Consider the following 23,412-nt stretch of genomic DNA (forward strand, 5'->3'; position numbering starts at 1 on the left):
ACACAGATAGCTGGAGCGTGTCACACAAGCTGTGCTCCAGCTATGGCAATGCAAAAGTTCAATGCAAACAGTATAAACAATTTCTACAAACTTCTCTATTCTAACTTCCTACCCAATTTCCGATAACCGGACCGCGCTGCTACAGCGTCCTAGCTACTTTTACTTTTTATTTCCTCCATTTTCCCACCTGATCCACCATTGATGACTTATTTTAAGGATAGGTCATCAATATCTTGTCACCCAGGTTTCAAGACAACTAAATCATTTGTATCTACAAGTTGATGTTTTTGTTTTGCTCGTTGAAGAAACGACACGTTGATTCCAAATTGTTGTGAACATTGGGAAAAAGTCCACTTTTATTGTATAAGACTTCCATTTAGCTTTATGCATCGTTCATAAAATTGCTGACACCCACTGTAGAAGAATACGGTCACCAGAGTCTGGAAGGCAGAATTTTATGACTAATCCTGAAATGTAATTTTTATCTTAAGTCTAAATATTGTGGACTTAGTGTGAGAGGTGCATTATGCCAGGTCAGATCAGAAGGGAAAGTGTCTTTAGTTTTACCATTGTGAGTGCTCCAAATATTTTATAAAGATTATATATAAATAGCATAGATCTTTGTGTGGAGGTGGTTGGGGGGCTTCACTGAAACATATGTGAATGTGAACAATGGATTTTCTGTTGCCAGTCTTTTTTTTTAGTTACCATATTTTTAAAACTATAAGATGCACTATTTTCCCAATTTTTTTAGGGGGAAAATGGGGGTGCGTCTTCTAATTGGAATGTACCGGTACTTACATTTAGCGAGGTGGCAGCAGGAGTCGGGCGATTCTTCTGTTGGTCCGACGCTGCAGGGCGATGATCTCCCTCCCATCCCGATGCACCAGGTACAGCAGGTTCTGCGGTGTTTGTTGGTGCGGGGGCTCTGTCAACATTTTGTGAAAGCCCAGAGCCCAACACTTCCATTGCCTCGATGCTGTGGCCTCTGGGAAAATGGTCACTGGACAGGGGCGGCGCATGTGCAGATTGAGATCTCGGCAACGAGATCTTGTCCCGAGGTCTCAGGAGACAAGATCTCGTTGCTGAGATCTCAATCTGCGCATGCGCTGCCACCGTCCTGCAGCCATTTTCCTGGAGGCCACAGCATCGAGGCAATGGACGTGCCGGGCTCCGGGCTTTCACAAAATGTTGACGGAGCCCCCTCACCATGGAGTAGCGCCGAATCTGCAGCACCAGCCTTGGGATGGGATTTCCAGGAGACCACCGCATCACAGCAATGGATGTGCAGGGGCTCCGGGCGGGCTTTCGCAAAATGTTGCCGGAGTCCCCGCACCACCGAGCACTGCCGAATCTGCAGCACCAGCCTTAGGATGGGATTTCCAGTAGACCATTGCATCGCAGCAGGGCTTCGGGCTTTCACAAAATGTCGGCGGAGCCCCCGCACCACCGAGCACGATGTATTAAATAAAGATATAAACCCCATAGCGAGTGAGTTTGCTGACGTCTATTTTTATCATAGTCTTGTAAAGTTTGGATGTGACCGGTGGTTGAGTTTTAAAATTTTTCACGTGATCTCACTGTTCATTAGTACATTGGATATTATGCGTTTGATTTTGTTCCCTCATTTTAAGGCCTTCATTGTGCTTTCTCTTGCACAGACCATATTTAATGAGGTGTCAAGACCATAGACTCCCTGGAGTAAATGAAGGTAAATTTGGGCAATGATGGGTTAAGCCGTTCACCCCCCAACCCCTTTATTTAAATAGCGAAAATTATTTTAAAAGCAAAGATTGAGAATATTGCATTGGCCCAATAAATGCGGAGAGAAATAATTGTGCCCCCCCCTTCTTGTTTTGCGTTCTTACACTTTTCCACCAGCATGCACTCATTAATCAAAGACGCTGCACTCCTGCTGAGGGCAGAGAGGTTCATCAAATTGGCAGCCGGTTTGGTGTAAAGAACGGTGTACTGAAGCTCTTAACGCACTGGGACATAAATAAATCTAAGGTCTTTGTATGCAAACCCTGGAGGTTAATACTGTATAATTCAATGTCCTGTCTTTGTTTTTATGATTGATGTTTTTAAATGTTTGAAGCTCCATGCAAGTCTTTCATCGGGTCAGGGCTGACAGAATCTCATTGGCTGTAGCGGAAAAGCATTAGGTTGGCAGCAGAGGCTGTAAGTCTACTGCGGAGATTTTAGAATTTTTTTTTTTTAGTCTAGAAGATCATTGTCATTGCCTGAGATGTTCCAGTGATTGACAATGCCCGCTGTGATAATGGGCCTCGCGCACGAAATGCCAATACTCTACTCCTGTTTGTTCTTTCGCTTCTGACTATTCGTATCTTTAACCAAGATAACGGATTGAACAAACAAAAGCCACTGGGACCAGTATGGGGAGATAGGACTGGGAGTTGGCTCTTTACATGAATTGGTTGCATATTCATAATTTAAGAACAGCTGCTTACAGCGAGCACATAGTGATTTGCAAGCTATTATCAGCCATTCCGCTCACACATGCCCACAGCCCTTTTTTTTCCCCCATCCATTTTTTTTCCTCTCTTTATATTGATCTACCTGCATTTAAAGTCTGGTCACTGCTGCAACCGGAGAGGTCTTTTCATTTTAGCTGTGTTGGCAACATAGGACGGCTCTAATTTTAAATATTTAATTTTGACTAAATGCTGCGCCAAATGATAAAGGCTTTGAAGAAGTAACATGTAAAGGTCACCATGACACATTAATCTCTAGCGGAAAGGAAAAAGGGGAAAAAAAACACAGGGATAAAGAAGAAAGTGTCTGAGATGCAGTTGAAGAACCTTTGTGCAGTCCGTTGGCGTCGTACTTTGTCTTTTTGCCTCGTTCTGTGTTTTTTATTTTTTTGTAAATGGCATGTGAGAAAATTGTATATTACAAGGTTTTCAAGAGTATCAGCTTTGCTGGTAGCGTTCATAATTTATCTTCAGATATTATGGGCTAAGTCACGGCTGATATTTCTGAGAATTGTGTTTAAATGGAAAACAAGGATTATCTGGTTCAGGTTGATTAGATCTGTTTTCTCCATTTCGCTGTATTTGATGCTTATTTTCTGTAATATCTGTCTTCTCTGACTCACAGAATGATGTGAAAAATATTATATATATGTGCGTGTGTGTATATATGTGTATATGTGCATTGTATATGAGTGTATGTATCTATTTCATATCAATCTATCCGTCTACTATCTATCCATCTGTCTATCATCCATCTATTTTATATCTATCTCTCATATCTATCTATCTATATCATATCTATCTATTTCTCATCTATTATCTATCTCATATCTATTATCTATATATCTCATATTTATATATCTATCATCTATCTCATATCTATCTATATCTTATCTATCTATCTATGTATGTATCCTATTACTCCATGTTCAGATATGTTTGCATATGGTTATATATCCAATAACATTTGCTATATATAGAAAAAAATCTATATATGGAAAAAATGGTGCCTGTAACTGCGCATGTGCAGATTGATCTGGCAATTTTCGGGAAAATGGCGCCATGGCAAATGTGCAGATTGAGGTAGCTTTAAACCTGCGGTCTACAGAATGGCCAAGGCATCGTCACACATCAATGTCCGGTTGCGGTGACTCCATCACGCAGTGCAGTGACTCTGACGTCCTGTGTGTGCGTCGGTGCAAGGACAGCACGTTAGTCTGCCCGAGTGCACACCGATACAGCTAGAGGAGCCCACCCGGTGCTATGCTACCTTCAAGCTTGGGGCCCAGGGCAACCGCACCTTCTGCCCCCCCCCCCCTGGTAGCTACGTATAGGGCAGGAGTATAGGGACACCTGCATATTTCAAGTACAGGAGCTTTTATGTCATACTATTATACATTCTCCAGACGCCTGGGAAGGTTCTTCTAGAACAGTGTTTATGAGGTCAGACACTGATGTTGGATGAGAGGCCCGGCTCACAATCTCCGTTATAGTTTAACCCAATGGTGTTAAATGGGGTTAGGGTCAGGGCTCTCTGCGGATGGACAAGTTCTTCTACCCATACTCAAATAATCATGTCTTTATGGATTTTCCTTTGTGCATTGGGGCACATTCATGGAAAACAGAAAAGGTCCTTCACCAAACTGTTTCCTCAACGCTAGAAGTTACAGTTGTCCAAAATATCTGATGCTGAAGTATTAAGATTTCCCTTTACTGGAACTTAGTAGCCAAGGCCAACCCCTAAAAGCAACCCCTTTGCATTATCCCCGCTCCACCAAACTTAATAGTTGGCACAATGCAGTCAGGCAGCTAATGTTCTCTGACATTTACCAAATCCAGACTCATTGATCAGTCTGCCAGATAGAGAGGCTCCTGAGTCCAGTGGTGGCTGTTTTACACCGCTACGTCCGACGCTTGGCATTGTGCTTGATGATGTAAGACTTGCATGCAGCTTACTCCGCCATGGAAACTTATGTCCTGAAGCTCCCGGCGCATATTTTGTTGGGTTCGTGTTAATACTGGAGGAGTTTTGGAGCTCTTCAGTTATGGAGTCAGCAGAGCTTTGGTGACTTTTATGCACCGCAGCAAGAATGGCTGGTTCTAAACTCAGGACCGCGCTCACTGATACCAGCACAGTCTTGTAATAGGAGCCACCGGTGTAACAAGTCAGTTCACGACCCTCCCAAAATATTTACCATCACCTGTTAGTGATTTTATTGGGAAGCGGAAGCAAACCAACCAACTCAACCATGAAGTGGAGACCTCGAGAAGCTACATAGCGGTGTCACCGAGTTCTTAGGGGAAGAGAGCAGAAAAGTCACTAACGCTCTGCTGACTCCATAACTACAGATCTCCAAGCCTCCACAAAAACTGTTTTTCATGGATATTTTGAGGCACTCTTGTCATAGATCGCAGGCAATGTTCAAAACAGCCTTAGAGACAGAAGTTTATCTATCTACCCTCTGGACACATTTCATTCTGAATTCCTGGGAGTCAGTGGTCATTCTGCTTTACATCAAACACAACTGTGTCAGTGACTTTACTATTTCCATTTTGCCAGTCACTGTGGTATAGCAGATTGTCGCCCTGTACAAACATTCCCAAATGGCAGAATAGAACAGTGTCTACATCTAATAATATGAGGTATTAGTAAGAACTTTTTATTATATGTAGAGAGATAATTTATCTGGAAATCTCAAGGAGCGATATTACATTTACCTTTGGAGATATCTTATTTTCTGATATTCATGAATTAACCATTATTGTGTAGGTCCACTTCAAGCTACCACAACACTATGATCTGTCAAGTCATGGACTCCATCCACAACACCTCCGAATCTATCTTACGCCAAGATGTTACAAAGTTGAGCCTCCCTTGATCTGACCCACATCAATGAGCTTCAGATGCCCATGACTATATCGATGGTTCACCGGTTGTCCTTCCTTGGACTTTTTGGTAGAAACCAATTACTGCATACCCGGACCACCACATATCACCTACCATTTCAGAGATGCACCAAACTAGTTGCCAAGTTATCACGATTTCGCTCTTCTCAACGTTGCTTAGATCCTTACGCTTGTCCATTATGTCTGTTTCCAACAAGTCATCTTCAAGAACTGACTGTTCACTTGCTGCCCATGTTATGGCTGATTGGTTAGTAGTAGTAATATTATACCGTGTCATCTGACAGGCTAATGTGTTTAGTGCAAATCCATAATATAAAGGTTTACAGATTTGTAAGCCCATAAGGCAAATTATATTTATTTTCTCACAGTATCCATATATTTACTGCATACCATATTGCAAAACTATTGTCCAATATGAAGATTTTTTTCAAGGAGAGAATAAAGTTCCCCATGGAACCACTATATGGCCAAGCATAGATTGCCTGTGGGTTCATAATACAGTACTCTGAATGACTTATGAATGTGAGCTAGTATATAGTGTTACATTAATTTTCTTGCCCTTTCTCTCTTCACGTCCCTTTTTTTGCCTATGCAGGTTTCAATCTTCACTGTAGTTTTGGCATCCTATTCATAACAATGGAAGAAAAGGACAAACATTGAAGGAAATGTATCATCAGAAAATACCTATTATTTAAATAAGGTTTTCGTGTCCATATATTTGTAATAAAATAAAAATGTTATTTTTTGGCAACTTTTTTTTTTCATGTTTATGATCTTTATAAATTTTTTAGTAATCTTGTAATTTTCACACCGCCAACTAGTTTTTTTTTAGACTCTAACTTCCTGACTAGTGATGAACGAACGTGCTTGGATAAGGTGTTATTCCAGCATGCTTGGGTCCTAACCGAGTGTTTTCGGCGTGCTCGAAAAATATGTCCAAGTCCCCACTGCTGCATGTCTAATGGCTGTTTGACAGCAGCAACACATGCAGAGATTGCCTAACAAATGGGAAATCATGCATGTGTTGCGGCTGTCGAACAACCGTGAGACATGCAGTTGCGGGGTCTCAAACATATTTTTCTAGCAAAACGACGACACTCGGTTAGCACACGAGCATGCTCGGATAACACTTTATCCGAGCTTGTTCACTCATCACTATTACTGACCATTCAGGAAGTGTTTTCAGCAGTAACCTTTATCATTAGAGGCAGGATTACAATGACAGGTAACACCTATACACAGCTGATTACACAGGATCCACCTATCACAATATGATGGCAATGTCACAGCTGACCCTTCTCCCCCCTCCCTTCACAATACAATTGCACATGCTCATTAGAAGCCTCGATGATGCAAAATATTGGAGTCTGTTCAATGTGGCTAATATACATGTGCATTTCCTAAAAGAACAAGAATTATGAGTGTAAAATAGTCACAGTGGCCAGTGTGAAAATTGCAAGGTTTCTATTGTTATTTTTTTATACAAATTGTGATATAAAAAAATTGCTAAAAGTGTAAAAAAAAACCCAAACATTTAGCACAAAAACCTGATTTAAACAATAAGCCATTTTCTGATGATAGCTTCCCTTTAATAGAGGATGCAGACCTATCGAGAGGACTTGGAAAATGCTAATTTTAAATTTGATAATTGGTGCAGGACATAATTTGATTGTGCATACAATTGGTTTCTCTTTAAATTAAATTTAAATTGCAGAATTGTAGAATATGACATCATCAGAAAGTCAGGCTGTATCTATGAGTGCAGTGTTATTGAGTAGAACTTTAGGGTTAACTCATTTAGTAGTGATTACTTTATAAAACAAACATATAGGATATGTAACAACAGATGTGGGGAATTTTGCGGTCATTTGTGCGCCAGATGCTACAATTCTTGACATATAATTTATTTTTATTCTTTTAAAGCCTGAACAATATGTTGCATACGTCAGATCCTTTAATTAGTGTTTACATCTCATGCTACGTTTTCAGATGTGCATTGACACTTTAGTGACTATTTCTGAAAAGATCTTTGTGTTCAGATCAAAAAAACTGCATATGGGAAGTCTGGATATTGACGACCCTTATTCTAATGGTACCATATGGCTGTATACATAAATAATAAAGACTGACATGGGGGGTTTGTATGCTATTCAAGATCAAGGTGTTACCAAGGCACAGGACATAGTGTGAAAAGACTTTCTCTTACTTCAGAGGTTCCTCACTTCAAAAGATATAAAGTAGCAGATAGTTTTTAAAGCATCTCTATGTGCATCTTCAAAACCTTGTTTTTTTCAGCGTTTCAAATTCATCTAGAATTAAGATTGAAGCAATGTTGCAGAAGGTTTTCATTACACATTTTGTACAGTTTCGACAGCTCCTTCTCAGACCTATGTGTCGCTATAGTAACAGACAACAAACAAACCCTGCGTAGTCTGATCCTGCAGTCGAACTGTCATCCATCTGTCCCTTCTTGTATGCCAGCATAAAGTTGGGAACACATGGAAAGGAATATGACTGCAGGATCAGACTATACGGAGTCTCTTGTTTTCTATTATTATAGAGATGCTGGAGCTATAGAATTAAAATGATAGAGCATTTTTAAGCATGAGTTATTGCAAAAGCTGCTTATGTTTCAATTTATTTGAGATAATAAATAAATATTGGATATGGCCTGAAGTTCTACCTAGTCTCCTTATCCCTCCCTAACCTCAGCTCATTGTCTCTTCAGAGAGGAAGAGGATCAAAATTCTAGTGCCACCTATTGAAGTAGCAATCCCAAAAGTCAATATGGACTTAGGATAAAACCCAAAACCAAACTCTCAATTTGAAGACGCTGTGTTTTGGGGTATTGCCCCTCGTCATTGCAAAGAGTGAGATCTGGTTTCGCTAGGTGAGAGGCCTCTGACCGGGATCCAAGGGTTAAAGTTCCACCTTGCCGAGAGCGACAAGTGAAACCTGACATGCCAAGGTGAAGAGGAACGTTTAGGGTCACCCAGACAATTTTGTGTTTTCATGAAAACTCCTACTTTTATTAATCCAATGAGTTGCCAAATTAATTAAAAATCTAGTCCAGACATTTACAAAGTTCGAAAAAAATATTTTTATTTGAAATAATAATTTTCTCCTTCAAACTTTGCTTTCGTCACAGAATGCTCCCCTTGCAGCAATTTCAGCATTGTAGACCTTTGGCATTCTAGCGGTTAATTTGCTGAGGTAATCTGGAGACATTTCCCCCCATGCTTCCAGAAGCCCCTCACACAAGTTGGTTTGGCTTGATGGGCACTTTTTGCGCACCATAAGGTCAAGCTGCTCCCACAACAGATCAATGAGGCTGAGATCTGGTGACTGTGCTGGCCACTCCATTACAGATAGATACCAGCTGCCGGCTTCTTCCCTAAATAGTTCTTGTATAATTTGGAGGTGTGCTTTGGGTCATTGTCCTGTTGTAGGATGAAATTGGCTCCAATCAAGCGCTGTCCACAGGGTATGGCATGGAGTTGCAAAATGGAGTGATAGCCTTCCTTCTTAAAAATCCCTTTCACCTTGTACAAATCTCCCACTTTACCAGCACCAAAGCAACCCCAGACCATCACATTACCTCCACCATGCTTGACAGATGGCGTCAGACACTCTTCCAGCATCTTTTCAGTTCTGCGTCTCACAAATGTTCTTCTGTGTGATTCAAACACCTCAAACTTGGATTTGTCTGTCCATAACACTTTTTTCCAATCTTCCTCTGTCCAATGTCTGTGTTCTTTTGCCCATATTAATGTTTTCCTTTTATTAGCCAGTCTCAGATATGGCTTTTTCTTTGCCACTCTGCCCTGAAGGCCAGCATCCCGGAGTCGCCTCTTCACTGTAGACGTTGACACTGGCGTTTTGCGTGTACTATTTAATGAAGCTGCCAGTTGAGGACCTGTGAGGCGTCGAGTTCTCAAACTACATACTCTAATGTACTTGTCTTGTTGCTCAGTTGTGCAGCGCGGCCTCCCACTTCTCTTTCTACTCTGGTTAGAGCCTGTTTGTGCTCTCCTCTGAAGGGAGTAGTACACACTGTTGTAGGAAATCTTCAGTTTCTTGACAATTTCTCACATGGAATAGCCTTCATTTCCAAGAAAAAGAATAGACTGTCGAGTTTCACGTGAAAGTTCTTTTTTCTGGCCATTTTGAGAGTTTAATGGAACCAACAAATATAATGCTCCAGATTCTCAACTAGCTCAAAGGAAGGTCAGGTTTATAGGTTCTCTAATCAGCCAAACTGTTTTCAGCTGTGCTAACATACAGTTATGTCCATATATATTTGGACAGAGACAACATTTTTCTAATTTTGGTTATAGACATTACCACAATGAATTTTAAACAAAACAATTCAGATGCAGTTGAAGTTCAGACTTTCAGCTTTCATTTGGGGGTATTCACATTAAAATTGGATGAAGGGTTTAGGAGTTTCAGCTCCTTAACATGTGCCACCCTGTTTTTAAAGGGACCAACTATGCAGGTCTTTAACAGGTATTCTTATAGCTGTGATAAAGAACGCAAGTGAGCATTCGAAATGCGTCTTGCTCAATTGCCCTGTCTATGCAACCTTTGTAATTTTTGTGAATTTTTAATGGACTTAAAATAAAGAAAGAACCATTTTACCAGAAGCTGGAACAACATCCTTTTGTTTCCTTATTCTTATATGGGCCAAAGAGAACGTTTGAGCCCTCTTAGGCTCTGAGCTTGGGTGCGACTGTAACCCCTGCACATATTATACATACGCCCCTGACTACGTGGCAGCAGGTTTACTAGTGATAATCCTCTGCTGATAAAAGAGTGATATTTTTTTCAAAAAGCACAGCAAGCAGCCAGGTAACACATCCCTGGAATCAGGGTCTCAACAATATTCTGCTTTCAGATTAGGTGGCAAAAACCTGGTGACAGATTCCCTTTAAGTGAAATGCCCTATAAATGTTGACTCACTTAGTGAGCCAGTGAGTCAGGTTTCCCCTGATCATACAGAGTAATTGACAGCTTTCGTTACGCACAGTCCAAGCTGCCAATCATTGCATATGTGCAGTGAATGCTGGCATCACTGAGCCTGGGCATAATTTACAGGATACTTCTACTAAAACAGGTTAATTCACCTGTAGTTGATGTATTGCGAAAGTTTCTGCAACCCTTGCATTTATCTGAATTAATCCTACAGAAATCTGGGCGTACTGAAATGACATTTTTGCAACAACTCTACATGTGCACGTATTCTCGGGCTTGGGGCAGCATGGCAGAGCTACGATTATAGTCTCTTTCCATTTTACAGGCCTTGATTTCAATAGCTTTTTATGCAACTGGCAGAGTATCCTGCATGTTAATTAACCTGGCTTGTATGGTAATTGCTGCCTCAACCAGTTTTATCGCTACCCACCTTGGCCTGTCAGAACGCGAGGACGGTGGAGTACCCTAAAATGGGCTTTACTATGAATAAAAATAATTATTATATTTATTCTTCAGAATGCCCTGCTCATTAACACACCAGAAGGAAGCCCGTTATAAATATTACAGCCCCTACCTCCTGTAGGAAAGGAGCCATAATAATTGGATTTACCGATAATACTTTGTTACAATGTGCAATATTTTTTTCCAGCCCTCAAACAACGCCAGCCGCATTAATATTTGTTGCAAAGATTTTCATCAGTGATAAACACCACAGGCCATTAACTGAGCTCATTACACTGGTTTATGCCATTGCAGGTAGGCAGACATTATTTCTTGTTTTTTTTTTTTGTGCCGTAAACCGTTGATTATGGACTTGCTAAAATCAGTAAACATTCTCCGTAATGATTTACTCTTCTTTCATGCCTCCAGAGGTATGAGTCTCCTGTGAAATGTACGAGCAACCTTATGGTAAAATCCAGGCTCCTGATGTGTGGCATTTCACTGGCACAGTTCTGTCATGTTTCTAGCAACCAAACGAAGATTATGTCATATTGGCAAAACGTATATTTAATCTGCAAAATATGACCTCTTTCTCGAATTTCCAGTTTTTAATCACATTGGTAGTCATAGATTAGTATGGTTCATATACCACATCATCTACGTAGACGAATGATGCCTTGGTCTAAAGAAGTAGGCCATCTTGGACAACCAGGACCATATAATGATAATCTTTATTTTTTATATAGCGCTAACATATTCCGCAGCGCTTTACAGTTTGCACACATTATCATCGCTGTCCCCAAAGGGGCTCACAATCTAAATTCCCTATCAGTATGTCTTTGGTATGTGGGAGGAAACCGGAGAGCCAGGAGGAAACCCACGCAAACACAGGGAGAACATGCAAATTCCTTGCAGATGTTGTCCTTGGTGGGATTTGAACCCAGGACCCCAGAGCTGCAATGCTTCAGTGCTAACCACTGAGCCACCGTGCTGCCCAATATGCCCAATTGCCTTATATAGACCCATCAGCAAGGAGAGGCGCTAACAAGTAATGGCTCTTATTCTGGCAGACTTTTTCCACCCATGTGACGAATGGCTGGCCATTCCTTTTAATGCAAAACCAGCTTTTTATCAGGAATAACAAGCTTCGGACTTACAGAGATCAATGAGTCACCTCACCGGTTCTTATATTAAGGCTTATCCGCAATCCATAGGACAGATGCCAACTTTACACACTACTGTATTATGACTTGGCATAGTTTCCAATGTTTTTTAAGAGGCAGCATCCTCTTTTCTAAGGCTACGATCACATTTGCGTTGCTGGGCGTTGCGTCGGCGACGCAACGCACAATGCATGCAAAACGCATGCACAATGCATTGTTTTGTGACGCATGCGTCCATTTTAAGAACACACCTCTTCCATGCCCCCATTTCCTGCAAATTGGACATTCACCTGGCTGCTAGGCCTCTGTATAAAGATTAAAGTGCCATGCACAAAAAATTATCTGGAAGTGCTTTCTACAGAGAGGGCTTTGTTGGCACCTAAGATTTTCCAACTCCTCTAGGAATATGTGATGAATTCCCTTTTTCCAAGAGTCTCCTGGAAGTTCCAGGAGAGTTGGCATTTTCCTTGTATTCCGTGCATTAATACAGCACCCATGCAAGTGTATGAACTGCCACTGTACCCCTGCATGGCTGACTTTTCACATGGAGGTATGTAGAGATTTTATCTTTTAGAATCTGTATAGATCTGACTATACAAAAAGTTTCCGAAAAGCGTCGTTGTATCCTTTTTTTCCCCAACTTGGACTCCACTGATGGCATATTGGCAGAGTCCATGCTGTGAGAGCCCCTCTAATCCTGAGAATGAAAGGGATCCAGCACTTATGTAGAGGTGTGTCACCTTCTAATTTTTGGCGCCGGGCCCCTAGCTGTACAGGGTACCGCAGACAGCCCCATTTATCTGAAAGTAGCCGTGCTACAGTTTCCTGCACAAAAGGGGCGGCCAGGGGTGAAAAACATTGATGGAGAAACAGCGCTACATTAGTACAGGATTCCTGGAGATCTTAGAGATTAGACCACCTCTGTTCATAAAGTGATGGCATATCCTAGCAATCAAATGGAAAGCCCCTTTAAACAATGCCTTTCTCTGTCTTCTTAGGCTAAGTGTACACTATTCATATATCAATGGTTATAAATGGCATATTTGTCCATATGTCTAGTATATTCATATTTCTGTTTGGGAACAGGTTTCTTCCACACAGTCTTTTGAGGTGCATACTAACCCAGCACATAATCCAGAGTCGCTAATGTCTTAATATGTTATTTTTGCAATATAACAAAATTGTTCTTGGCAGGAGGACTTCACTGGTGATGGCATAGATGTGTTTCACATTTCTAAAAGCCCAAAACAAACAGTATGTTCAAAATCCATTACAGACCTTCTGGCACTTACGAGAATAATGCTTACAAAGCATGGGGCTAATTCTGGGAAGCTTAATGCGTTCTTTCAGGCTATTTCATATCCCGAAAAAATATATGTGTATATTTATGCAAGTGTAAATATATATATGCATGTGTTACATGTGATGGTCGCTGTGTGTTCCCCCCAGGATGCGCACGGAGGCGTATTGAGGCCATGGGAGTGCATTGCAGTCACAGGCGTAGCTGTGGTTGCAATGCAGAATAAAAGTTTAATAAGTTTTAGTCTTGGGCTTTTATTTTTTAAACGGACTACAGGACGGTAGTGGGTCAGTCCGTTTCCTTTCTGGCCAGGTTTTCCATGTGGCCGAAGGCCACAGGTTGCTTGTGAAAACCCCTGAAGCAGAGGGTTGGGTGTGTCAGGGTCAGTGTCAGTTTGGTGTTTGCAGGAGTGCAGAGAAGAAGGCTCTGCAGAGCTCCACCTGTGTAAGGCAACACAGGCAAGTGGAGCTGAAAGGCCTGGCACCCACAGCGTAAACAGCGGTGCAGTCGCCCACGGCAACAGGTCTCTGAGATGGACTGGCACGTTTATTGGCTGCAATCTGGAGGATATGTTTCCCGGCTGAGATCCGGAGGATATCGTATGCTGTGTATTTTTTTTGTGAGTTGAACATTAAAGAGATGTTTTGCTTTGAACTTTGCTGGGTCACTGCCTCATCACTGCACAGCGTGGATACCGCTGCACAACAAAATATATATATGCACATATAAAAAAATACAGACGAGCAAATACAATAAATTATATTGCAACCAGACAGATGTCAGCTAACAATTTTCCAGTACTGGCTAATAAATGAATGTGAAGCAATAATTCATTGCCAGGAGCAACTACATATTTAGTAAAAATATTATTATGCAATTAATATGTGTAAAGTGGTCCTCCGGTTTTCATGCTTTCTGTCATCACAAAAGGTGATGATAAATAAGTACTGGTATTGTGTAAATGGCTGGCTTTGGACTTAGACATAGTACCGTATTTAAGCCATGTAGGGAGATCAGTCAGAATGTAAGCACCATTTCCCATACCAGCTTGATGGCTCAATTTTAGGACAGGCACGGCGCTCCAGCAAGTGAAACTGAATGATGGCTGGACCGCAAGCAGTTGATGATGTCAATGTTAAAAGGATTTCCAAGATTAGAAGAACTGTGGTCAGTTTTGGTGCTATGTAATTCTGGACACATTTATTTATTTATTTTACTCTTATAGCCCCATTAATTCCATAGGCATTATCATCACTGTCCCCATTGGGCTCAGGATCTAATTTCCCTATCAGTATGTCTTTGGAGTGTGGGAGGAAACCCACACAAACACGGGGATAACATCCAATCTCTTTGAAGATGTTGTCTTTGGTTGGATTTGAACTCAGGCTTAACTTGTCTTCCCCAGACAATCCCTTTATCAATTATTTATAGGACAATGATAACTTCCTGATCGTTGAGGGTCCAGTTTATGGATTCCGCACCGATCGGCAGAATCAGGCACTTTTATCCATGTTAGAATGGATCGCCAGTGCACATGCTTGATCGCCGCTCCATTCATTTCTCATGGGGCTGCTGAGCACTGTACAACCCTATAAAGAATGCATGGAGTGGCATTTGGGCATCTGAATTCCCACTCCTTCTTGTAACAGGGATAAAGTGCCCCGTCAGGGATAAAAATTCCACATTCGGCTGATCAGTGCAGGTCCCAGCAGTCGGACTCTCTAAGATCAGAAAGTTATCACCTATACTGCAGATAGGTGATAATTTGTTTTCAATGGACAACCTCTTTAAACATAGACCATTAACTTTATAGGACCAAAAGTTGCAAATTTTCAGTCTTTTCTGACTCATACAAATGGGTCTGATTGGATCTGCTCTTGTTTTTGGCACAAAGTATACAGCTCTTACACAGACAGGTTTTACAGCTATATGAATGACTCTCTATAAAACTACATTAATAGCAGAGAGAGAGGAGAAGAGATGTAACCCTACAGAATAATGCAAATGTATGTACCATATGATATTATTTATGATCCTGTCCCTTAAGTTGCAGTGTACCAGGATCAATCAAAAAGTTTATATTCTTATGTTGCCACTTCTGGATAAAACAGAAACTTGACATTTTAGAAAATATATTGAATATTTTTATAAAATAGTGTGCCAAATTTATGAAGTGATGTGAATCTTTGAAATTGCAGCAAAGTATATTGTATGCAGTAATAAAGCACCTGTACCAACGAGGGATGTCACCACTAGAGATTGGTGATGGAGATGGTGCGAATTGAGCAGTTCACTTTTCTCTATTTTTAAAGATTCACAGCACTTAATGGCCTATAAAATTGAAAAAAATATTGGAATTTACTTGAAATTTTGAAAATCAGTTTATAAAGATGTACAATATTTTTACCCCAAATTTCAGAACTCGGTGTAAACCAGAAGTGGTTCAGATTATGAAGGAATTGTAAGACCGTCATGAATCTGCACAGGTAAATACCAAATCTGGACCTTCGCACTGACGAGGGCCAACAGCCCAAAACACCGTGTCTGCGAATTGAGATACTGATTTGGCTTTTATCCTAGGTCATATTGCACGGCTCGTTAAAGGGTGGATTGTGACTTGTAGGATCGCTACTTCCAACAGGTGACGCTACAGAGTTTAAGTCCTCTTCCTCTCAGAAGAGGCAATTTGCATATCAAATCTGGACCTGTAATCTCTCAGCAACAACTCTGTGCACAAATTTGCCATATGTCACTGTAACCAAGCCCATCATACTGCTTTGATCTACCATTAAATAACCGGTCAAAAGCCCAACTTCTAAACCTCATCGATAGTCTTAAAGGGAAACCTCCGTGAATGTGATGGCTGCTGGATTCTGTCTGCGGGGGTCCATCATATGCAACAGTGAAAGTTCAAACCCCAATAATAAATTCTGGCACACAGGAAGATGCTTGTTGAAAAGACACGGAAATGCAAAAGCATGCTAATGTTTCACAGCTGTGAGCTGAAATGGAAACATATCTTTTGCCTGAAGAAACTTTCTTCAGCTTGGAAAGTTATTTATTATTCATAAGACCTTACTTGTTTTTCTAAAGTTGAGGCACCGCTGTTAAAGAAGAAAGTTTAAGAAGAAGGAGAGAGTTAAGAAGAGTTGTCATATTACCCCTCCGCCCAATTTAGCGCTCAACCACTCAGATATTTCTCTACGGTCAGTCAACATGAATGTTGTGAAATCGTCATCAGCGTTTTCTCAGTCGGACATTGTGATTTTTTTTTTTTCCAGAATATATCTTTGAATTTTTGTGTCATTAAAGTGCATCCAATGCCAAGGCGCAGCCATTAATTGATTACTAATTGGTTACGTTACAAAGTGCCTCCAGCCACAGTGATGTGATGGCTTCACAAAGGGTTGTCAGATATGTGATATTTTGGTAGAGCGAGTTTTGTATGGGATTATAAATAAATAATAATTAATAAAATGATAAAATAATAAAAATAAAATGTGCACGGAGTCTGCACAGATCCTTAATACGGAGCTATACTACCTTTTTGCACTGTTATATAGGTTCCATTGGACTCTGTGGCCCCGGTTCATTGAGACTCGTACCCCTGTATTTATGAAGGGCATGCAGGAACAAGATGTGTCAAATTCATAAAGAGGCACACCCCTCTTAATAAATTTGGCACATCTTATCAGTGAGGTGCCCTGCCATGCGCCTCGCAAGATATGTTTCTCCAATCAAGGACTGGAGTAACATTTCTAGCGTAAGAAACACTGCCACTCTTGATGCATTGTCCCTCGCCGGATTCTCCCCAGGTCCGACTAATTTGGGAATGACAAAAGTCACAAGTTTTTTGTCAACTCAGTATTGCACAAAGATTTTTCAACTTTCCAAAGTGTTTTACAGTAGTTTTAAACATCTTGGGACCAAAGTATATAGCTTTGCTTCTAGAGGTTGATATGTCCATATGAGTCCAATAGGCATGCTTCCGTATAAAATCAGAGGGATGTAACAGCACAGTAGAAGGTTGTGAGGGCTCCGTACAAAATGAAGACATAATTCCGCCATGTAAATGTCCTCTAAATTATTAATGGTAAATAGGAAAACTGTAGATCCAAAATTAATGGCACAAAGGCTCCTGATGTGTGACATGTGTAAAATAATAAGAACCATGGTGCCCTCTCCATTGGGGAAAGCGAATACTTACATATTGGACCCCTGTTATTTCTTTCTATACCGCTGATCATGTTCCCTACCTGCCTCCTTGTTTCCTTTTAACAAGGGGCATTATGTGACCACTTCAGCCAATCAGCTGCCAATGATGCAGCCATGACATTTCATCAGAATCAGAAGACACAATCTCCTAGCACACTCTCTTGATGAGAACTTCATGGTTACAGTCATTCAGTAGCCGCTAATTGACTGCCACATCCCCGGATGGATAAGGAGGCAAGGAGACCAGTGGGCATATGCCTAGCAGTGGAGAACGGCAGGGGTCCAGTAGGTATCTGTATTTTATTTATTTATTTTAAAGACCAGCATGGAAGAGGATTGGATCCCAGCAGGGCATAGACCCTTTTGTTTCAAAAGATGCATAGAAAGAGATTTTAGGACTAAAACAAGCAAATTATATTTCACTTTGGTACCTATTCATGGTGCGGAAAAATGTATATCCTATATATGTATACCCCTCCTCACTTGTAAAGCGCCATGGAATAAATGGCGCTATAACAATAAATAATAATAATAATAATATCCTCAAATGCAAGTTTTATATAAGAACCATCACTGTGATTATGTGAAATGTAGCACCAAGGGACCAGTACTCAACCATTGTTTATAACAAGAACATGGAAAGAAAGGCAATAAAAGAAAGCAAAGAAAAGAAGGAAAGCAAAGTAGGGAGGAAGGAAGGACAATAGATAGGGACAGTCATATCAAAAGGTTCTCTGAACACTACAATGGCGTAGTTTTCACTTTTCGTTGTCCGACAACCAAATAACTAGTTTGCAACCCTCCGCAAATAAGGACAAAAATGTCCACTGGCGATGAAGATTTTCTGAGCAATCATTGTTTTTTTTGCTACCATATTTTCTATTTTGATGATATTGTTAACCTCATCCACCCATTGTCCCAAAGAGCGGTCATTCGTAGTTATCCAAGAAAAAGTTTTTCTGTGGAAATGAGCTTTAAATTACAGATGAAAGGAGTTAGACAATGTTCATAACCTGCAAATGTTAGTTCCATAACTGGCCTAAAATTTAGAGCTTAAGCATTCCATTATGTTAATGGCAGCTGGCTGGGATACCTCGTCTGCAGTGCCAGCCTCAGTCTGTATCCTTCGTTTCTCCAGGGCCAGGAGATTGTTATAAAGAGTTTGGAACCCTGGGGACAGGCATAAAATCCTCAGCACTTCAGGTCAAATCCAACATGTTCCAGGCACGAAAATGCCATTTAGGATGCTTTGAAGCTGAGCTGTTGGCCAATATTGAAATTATTACCTTTTTTTTTTCCTTTTGCAAATCCGGGCCTCCATGTTTGTTCTAAGTCTCATTCATTCCAGCTGAAGTCAGGGCCTCAGCTATCAGCACTGTCGAAATTGTTCACTGGCTGTGCGCCGCTTTTTGCATAATTTAAGCAAAATAGACAGGCTGAAGAAATGTGAGTGAATTTAATTGCAAATGTCTAAGATCAGATTTTTTACTTGCACAGATTTTTTTTTTCAGTTTCCAGGACCCAGAAACCTTTCGTATAAAAATGTGTAGAATAATAAGATATATTTCTACTTGGATATTGAGTGTTGAAAATATCCAGCTATCTACGCGGAGCACACAGCCATTGTGAAAAGTTACTGAATCGCGATGAGGGGTTCTAGAATGGTGCAAAATCACACATCAGTATAATCCTTGTAACTTATAGTAGTAAATAGAGTCTGTGATTCTGTCTCCAATATCCAACTCACAGTCACTCTGTTTAGTCCTATTTAAGTTCTACTTAGGGCTGTCCCACACGTCCAGATAATTCCGGTACCGGAATAAATCGGTACCGGAGTTATCCGTGTCCGTGTGCCTGGGAACTCACGGAGGCCATACCTGCGGCACACGTGTGCCGCCCGTATGGCGAGTGGGTACCACACGGAGCGTGTGGTACCCACTCTGCATGGTGCTGAAGCTGCTGAAGCTGCGATTCATATCCTCTCTGCAGTAGCGTTTGCTGCAGAGAAAATATGAAGAATAGTGTTAAAAATAAAGATCCATGTGTCCGCCGCCCCCCCGCCCCCTGTGCGCCCCCCCCGCTGGTCAGAAAATACTTACCCGCTCCCTCGCTGCTTCCTGGTCTGGCCGCGGCTTCTCCTGCATGCGGTCACGTGGGGCCGATCATTTACAGTCATGAATATGTGGCTCCACCTCCCATAGGGGCGGAGCCGACTATTCATGATTGTAAATGATCGGCCCCACGTGACCGCATACAGTAGGAGGCGCGGCCAGACCAGGAAGGAGCGAGGGAGCGGGTAAGTATTTTCTGACCAGCGGGGGGGCGCACAGGGGGTGGGGGGACGGCGGACACATGGATCTTTATTTTTAACACTATTCTTCATATTTTCTCAACAGCAAACGCTGCTGGAGAGAAGATATGAATACCGGCTTCAGCACCATGTGGGGGGGACAGCGCTTACTGTAGCGCTGTCTCCTGCACGCACACGGACCCCAGACGGAGAATGTCCGTGTGAGGTCCGTGTTTTACGCGGACCCATTGACTCTATTGGGTCCGTGTAAAACGTGCGCTCCCACGAACACTGACATGTCTCCGTGTTTGGCACACGGAGACACGGTCCGCAAAAAATCAATGACATCTGAACAGATGCATTGATTTTTATGGGTCTACGTGTGTCAGTGTCTCCGGTACGGGAGGAAACTGTCACCTCACGTACCGGAGCCACTGACGTGTGAAACCGGCCTTAAGTTGTATTTAAAGGAATGTTTTTGAACATTGAAGTAGTGGTATGGATACATAGGCTCTTGTCCCCCAATAAAAATTATACCTTTTTTGTACAGATACGATGTATCAGTCACGAGAAATGACAAGTGAAAGCCTATATAAAAATCATGTCGGAAGTTCATGGGGGCGTGTCAATGCACTAGATTTCTATTGCCACGCCCCCATGGCAATTCAATGACACGCCCCCAGTGCAATTCAAGCCTGACTTGCATATGGATTCTATACTAGATTTCTCATGACTGGCTCATCGGATCTCTACCAAAAAAGTATCATATTGTTTGGAGGACAAGCGCCTATACAGCCACACCACTACTTACATATTTAAAAATAGTCTGATAGATTTCCTTAAAGGGAACCTAACACCAGCAGATCCTGTTTTAAATATGCATTTCTATCACCATATTTTTTACTTATCAATATTTTATTATAATATATAATAATGCATCTTTCTTTTATTGACACCTTGTATCAGTTTTCAGTAAATTTTCATAAGAAACGTGTTATTGCAGCATCTTTTTTAATGCAAATTTTCAGCTTCGTTTTTCAGTACCAACAAAGTCTATGAGATTTCAGAAATCTCATGCTCACAGCTTGATTTTTTTTGGCATCAGTATTTTGTGCTTTGCATGTTTGTTTGTTTTTGCACAGTGGAACATGTCACTTCTTTCAGCGTTTTTCACCCATTGACATGAATGGGTGGTGAAAAAAACGCTGAAAATCTGCAGCAAAAATGCAGGTCTCAGGTTTTGCTTTGTTTTTTTTGTATCAAAATCTGATTCTATAGAATAGGATTTTTTTTCAGCACTAAACTTTATTACACTAGTAGCATTGTGGATTTAACAAAATCTTGCTACAGAGAAAATCCGCAGTTCAGACAATGCATTTTCAATCAGTGTGCTGTCCGTGTCCACAATGAACCGTGCTCATACAGTACACTGACCAATGAAAGTCAATGTTATAGTCAATAAGTGATTTTCCACAAAGACCAAGGGCCCAATTCATCATTTGCATTTTTTTACTAGCATTTATTTTTCTTTTTATTTTTGCACTAAATTCTAGAAAACCATGATGTTCATTAATTTTGTACAAAATCAAAAATGCTCTTTTCTAGCGCAAAAAAAGTGCACGTTCTGCCAAAATTTTAAATTTGTGCAAAAAGGTCAGGCGTCCATGAAATCCGTTCAGGTGGTAGTGGGATTACAATAAATTGGAAATTAATACATTGGCAGCAAACATCTGGAAAACCCAATCTCTGGCCATAAAAGTGAGCATAAAAAGCAGGCAAACGTATATAAAATAGACTGTAAAAAAAAGTGCAAAATAAAAGAAGGAAAAAAGATGATAAACACCAAATAACTATGCAAAGAAAAAAGAGTGCACACAAAATAATGAATCAGTTTTACAGATGAGACCGGATGTAACCGACTCCTGCACCCATGTGAACTGCGCACAGACCCAACCACGGCCGCAACTTGTGTACGTGACTGGCCAGATTTGTACAACAGACTGATCCCAACCTAAATTGGCTGGAAATATTCAAATAGTGCAAAAAAAGCAGAAAGAAACGAGATTTCACCTCAGCGAGTGAGTGCCCCAATTCCATCACTGCTTGGTAACCATTGACTTCTATGAAGCCATACGACAGCACTCATAGAAGTCTGTTCACTGTCATGTACTGAAAACATGGAAGTCTACTCAGATTTTGTGTAAAGTATTGCTTCTTGGGCGAGAATACCGTCATAATACTTTGCTATACGCACAGACAGGTACAAAAAATAAAAACCTCTTTAATTAGGATTTCCTCCCAAAGTACAAAATTGTACATAAATTAGTAGTGACAGGAATAGACAAAGGTTTTTTTTTTAATTCGGTTTTATTTCTATTGGCAGATTCCTGTTTTGTTGTAGTGACCACTTTGATAAATGTGACAGGAAGTGCAGCCATGTTGTAAATCATATATCCAGAAACTTGTGGTAAAACTGCAAGGTTAATCAGTCACAAATCGGTAACATCATCGAGGATAAAGGACCGTGAATATGGCTGCACTTCCTGTCAGGCCTGTTATGATTTATTAATATTCGGCCATTTTACAATGTAGGTCTAAATCTCGTTGCTTAGCAGCAGATGGGGTCACATGACCATCCAGTCGGTAGATAGGGCTGAACAGGCGGCTGATGAATATTCATGAGCGGCCATTTTTTTATTAAAAAAAAAAAAAACAACGGATTAAATTTTAGAGGTTCACTGCGTAAGTGATGAGAAAAAAATATCAGTCACATAATCCATGTCTATGCTGTAAAGTGGAGCATTTTGGTGACTATGGTGCCTGCGTCATGCCTAGCCACAGCGCTGTGACAGGACGGTTACACAAAGATGAGTGAAGCATCATATTGACCTAAAAGAGGTTAGTTGAGAATCCGGTATTTTTGATGGTAACAGAAGTGCTTCAGCGACATTGCCAGCGGCATTAAAAATACTATTAAAAATACTGAACTGTGTCACCAAAAAATCCCCGCAGGTTTAAATCAAGTTTTTCTGTTAAATGTATGTTTTAAATATGTTTGTTAATTTTATTTTTTTTTCATTTTACTTGTTTGTATTAAAAAAAAACAACAATAAATTAGAAATATTTACATTTATAAATCAGAAACTGCGGCTATTCTAGACTCCTACGTCCTATGGTTTCAGGAAATGCACATGTACATTAGCAGCAATAGACTGACTTAGACCCTGTCTTTTGTATTAGTATCCCTTTCATTGTAATCCTGACTGTGATGATAACGAGGCTGCTGAAAACTGTTCTGTAAAGAGGAGGAGTATAAAATTCGGCCCAGTTGCCGATGTTTAATGCTATCGTCGGCCTCTACATCGGTCTTTGGGTCTTCTGGCGGTGACTCAGGGGGTCACATCCAAAGACTGATGCAAAGACCAGAAGGAGGAGGTGGTGGAGCGAGCGGGAAGCTATGGCAGCAGGACAGGTAGGCAGGAAACCTTAGGCCGGTTTCACACGTCAGTGGCTCCGGTACGCGTGGTGACAGTTTCCTCACGTACCGGAGAAACTGACTCACGTAGACACATTAAAATAAATGTGTCTCTGCACATGTCAGTGTGTTTTCATGGACCGTGTGTCCGT

The 23,412-nt window shown here is 40.9% G+C and overlaps 1 protein-coding gene across 17 annotated transcripts in view; it reads left to right on the forward strand.

The window, feature by feature from the left end:
* The window catches only part of BAZ2B (bromodomain adjacent to zinc finger domain 2B), a 330,703-nt gene that overhangs the window by 54,054 nt on the left and 253,237 nt on the right, over positions 1–23,412 (forward strand). Inside the window, exon 1 of one of the 17 annotated variants that reach the window (XM_077272873.1) lies at positions 22,522–22,683. The exons of the other annotated variants lie outside the window; for them this stretch is intronic. The gene's annotated coding sequence lies outside the window, so the exon portion shown is untranslated. Of the gene's footprint in view, positions 1–22,521; positions 22,684–23,412 lie in introns of those variants that run through there. 17 annotated transcript variants of the gene reach the window in all.

This window comes from Ranitomeya variabilis, chromosome 7, assembly GCF_051348905.1.
Source record: "Ranitomeya variabilis isolate aRanVar5 chromosome 7, aRanVar5.hap1, whole genome shotgun sequence".
Classification (NCBI taxonomy): Eukaryota; Metazoa; Chordata; class Amphibia; order Anura; family Dendrobatidae; genus Ranitomeya; species Ranitomeya variabilis.